Genomic DNA, 4,200 nt, shown 5'->3' with positions numbered 1-4,200 from the left:
TCATATACTTTTGGTGGCTATGGTAAATGGAATAACTTTTTTCAGTTCTATCTCAGTCTGCCTGTTATTCGTATACAGAAATGCTATAGATTTCTGTATATTGATTTTATATCCTGCAACTTTACTGTAATCATGTATTACTTCCAGTAATTTTTCCATGGAGACCATTGGGTCTTCTATGTGTACAATCATGTCGCCTGCAAATAGAGAGAGTTTCACCTCTTCTTTCCTATTGGAATGCCATTTATTTTTTCCTATTTTCTGATTTCATTGGCAAGGACTTCAAATATTATATTAAAAAGGAGTGGAAAAAGTGGGCATCCTTGTCTTTTTTCTGTGTTTAGTGGGAAAGCTTTCAGCTTTTCTCCATTCAGGATGATGTTCACTATGGGTTTTTCATAGACAGCTTTTATTGTGTTGAGAAATGGCCCTTCTATGCTGATTTTGCTGAGTCTTGATCATGAAGGGATGTTGTATCTTATCAAATGCTTTTTCCGTTTCATCAGAGATATTAGTCTATAGTTTTCCTTCCTTGTCCTGTCCTTATCTGTTTTAAGGATGAGGGTGATAGAGGCTTCATAGAATGAATTAAGGAGAGATTCGCCCTTTTGGATCTTTAGAAAAACTTGAGCAGAATGGGGGTTAACTCTTCTTTGAAAGTTTTGTAGAATTCAGAGGTGAATCCATCAGGTCCAAGGCTTTTCTTTGTTGGGAGGTTATTTATTACTGATTCAATCTCCTGGCTTGTTATGGGCCTATTCACACTTTCTATATCCTCCTGGCTCATACTTGGTAGATTATATTTGTCCAGGAATTTGTCCATCTTATCCAGATTGTCTTGCTTCTTAGCATATAGATAGTCGAAGTATCCTCTAATGATGTTTTGAATTTCCACTATGTCTGTTGTTATGTTACCATCTTCATTGTAGATTTGATTCACCTGGTTCATTTCTCTCTTCTTCTTAGTAAGTCTCGCTAGTGGTGTATCGATTTTGTTTATACTTTCAAAGAACCAGCTTTTACTTTCATTTATTTTCTGTATAGTATGTTTATTTTCTATTTCATTTATTTCAGCTCGGATCTTTATTATTTCCTTTCTCCTGGAATTTTTTGGATTTTGTTTTTGCTGTTGCTTTTCCCATTCTCTGAGGCATGATATTAGGTGATCCATTAGCCTTCTTTCCGTCTTCCTCTTATGTGCACTGATTGCTATTAACTTCCCTCTTAGCACTGCTTTAGCAGTGTCCCAAAGATTATGGAAACTCATGTCCTCATTATCATTGACTTCCATTCATGGAAGTACTTGATTTCAGTCTTTATTTCTTCGGTAGTAGTGGAGTCATTCAGGAGTAGGTTATTTAGTTTCCACGTATTTGGGTATTTTTGAGGATTACTCTTGAAATTAAACTCAAGTTTAATTCCATCATGGTTGGTGAAGATGCTGGATATAGTTTGTATGCCTCTGAATCTGTAGAGGCTTGCTTTGTGCCCTATGATATGGTCAATCTTCAAAAAGGTTCCATGTCGTGGTAAGAAAAAAGTGTATTTTGTGGTTTTTGGATGGAAAGTTCTATATATGTCTGTTAAGTCCATTTGATTTATGGTATTGTTTAGATCCTTGATCTCTTTACCTATTTTTTGCCTAGATGATCTGTCCCGAGGGGACAGTGCAGTATTGAGATCTCCAACAATTAGTGTGTTGCAGTATATCTCCCCTTTTAGATCTAACAGTTTTTCCTTCACATATTTTGGTGCTTCTGTGTTAAGGGAATAGATATTTATATGCATTATATCTTCTTGATCTATAGAGCCTTTTATTACGATATAGTGCCCATCTTTGTCTCTTCAAACAGTTTTTGTTTTAAATCCTATTTTTCAGAGATTAGTTTTGCAACTCCAGCTCTTTTTTGGTTCCCATTTGCATGAAAAACCTTTTTTCAACCCTTCACTTTCAGTCTATGTATTTCTTTCTTCACGAGGCGGATTTCCTGTAGGCAACAGATAGAGGGTTTCTATTATTTTATCCATTCAGCCAGTCTGTTTCTTTTGATTGGAGAATTTAATCCATTAATGTTCAATGTTATTATCAATGTCACAGGATCTGTACTGATGTTTATGTTGGCCGTTGTCTTAGTTTATTTTTATTTCTTTGTTTCTGGCTGTTAATTCTTTAGTTTTCCTGGAACAGTGCTTTCTTCAGGATTTCTTGAAGAGCTGGTCTGGTGTTGGCAAATTCTTTCAGGTTTTATTAGAGAAGATTTCAATCTTTTTTTTCACATATGAAAGATAATCTTGCATGATATAATAATCTTGGTTGAAATTGTTTCTCTCTTAAAAGTTTCAATACATCTTCCCATTCTTTCCTTGCTTGCATTGTTTCCATTGAGAGGTTCCATGTTACCCTGATGAGAAGTCCTTTGTAAGCCACTTCTCATTTTTCTCTTGCCAGTTTTAGTATCATGTTCTTTATCTGTGGTCTTGGACAGTCTGGCTAGGATGTGCCTGGGGGAAGATCTTCTGGGTCTGAATCTATTTGTATTTCTTGGGTCTGGATGTTTGAGTGCCTCTCTAGACTTGGGAAATTATCTTCCAAGATTTCATGGAGTAGATTTTCCATGTTGTTATTAGTTTCTTCACCTTCTGGGATGTCAATTATTCTGATGTTTGTGCGTCTATTGGAAGTCTAGTAGTTCTCGTATATTATCATCGTGTTTTTTTTTTTTTTTGTTATTTTCTCAATCTTTTTGTCTTTTTTTCTAGGTCAGAGGCTTTATCTTCTACATCAGAGACTCGGTCTTCAGCATGGTCTAATTGACTTTTAATACTTTCAAGAGAGTTTTCGATTTCCTGTATTACAGACTTTATTTCTAATAGTTCCATCTGATTCTTTCTCAGATTGTCCATTTCTTCTTTCATGTCCTGGAAGGAATTTCTAATCTCCTGCAGTTCCTTGTCTCTTTTCTGTTCCATCTCATAGAATTTGGTAAGCATGAATGTTCGAAATTTTTTGTCTGACATTTTGGTAACATCTTCCATATTTACGAGAGATGGAGGGGAGTTACCATTATCCTTTGGTGGAGATATATTTCCTTCTTCTACTTCTAGCCATTGGAAGATGTATTCACTTTGAATACCTTTTACGGGAAAGTTTCTCTGATTAGGAGTGAGTTTCTTTTCACTGCCGAAGTCTCTCTTCTGTTGTTTTTACCAATATGGTTTCAAGAGGGGTACTCTACTACTGAGGTGTCTGAAAAGCAATATCTCCTTTTTTTCTCAGGAGGATCAGTACAAGGGAGGATATCAGAGAAAGTTATATTACTGGAGCATATCAGATATCTGATTATAGAACTGTCTAGTCTCTCTGGCAGGGTGGAATATGAAGAGGAGAGGATAATAGGTGAAAAACAAAAACCAAAAAACAAAACAAAACAAAACAAAACACAACACAGAGAAATAAAGAAAAAGATTTCTCCAAATGCCTGCAGCTGCATCTCTTGTCTGCTGCTGGGGAAAAGACAGGCTGTGAGAGGAGGAAAACTAGGAAATTAACAAGAGAATGAAGAGGCACACAAAAATCAAAAGCAGAAAATACTAGCTACCTACCTAGGGGGCAGAGTCTTGGACTGGGGGTCTGGAGGTGCAGCTATGGGGCAGCGATGGCCCTTCCTCAGTGTCCCTGACTTGCTAAAGCCCTGCAGCTCCATCTGTTGCCTGCTGCTGGGGAAAGGACCGAGAAGAAAATATTTTAACAGAGAAAGAACAGCTGAGTTGACTGCTGTTGCTGGATCAGGTGAATTGATGACAGAATTGTCCACTAGAATAGGAAGCATGTCGTTGTTATCAAGAGCAGTATCTGGGACCAGCAGTTAGCGTAATGGCTATGTCGCTGGACTCCCACGTAGTTGACTGCGGTTTGAGTCCCGGATCTGGTGGCTTAAACTCATGCCGGGCGCGTGTGCGTGCGTGCCCAAGATCCCGAGAGGAGAACGGAGGAGAAGGGATTGTGGCGTGACCATCCCCCCTGGGGGGTGATTTCTCGCTTTCTGTCTCTATGTCTCTCTCTGTCTGTCTGGCGAATGCACAAACCTCTCAAAAAAAAAAAAGAAAAAAGAGCAGTATCTGATGTACATGTGGTAAGATAAACTAAAACATTGAAAATAGAACCCTCACAATAGATTGGAATAAAGAATATTCATGCAC

Source organism: Tupaia chinensis, unplaced genomic scaffold (assembly GCF_000334495.1).
Source record: "Tupaia chinensis unplaced genomic scaffold, TupChi_1.0 Scaffold000212_1, whole genome shotgun sequence".
Lineage (NCBI taxonomy): Eukaryota > Metazoa > Chordata > Mammalia > Scandentia > Tupaiidae > Tupaia > Tupaia belangeri.
The sequence above is the reverse complement of the archived record's forward strand: the minus strand, read 5'-3'. Positions refer to the sequence as shown.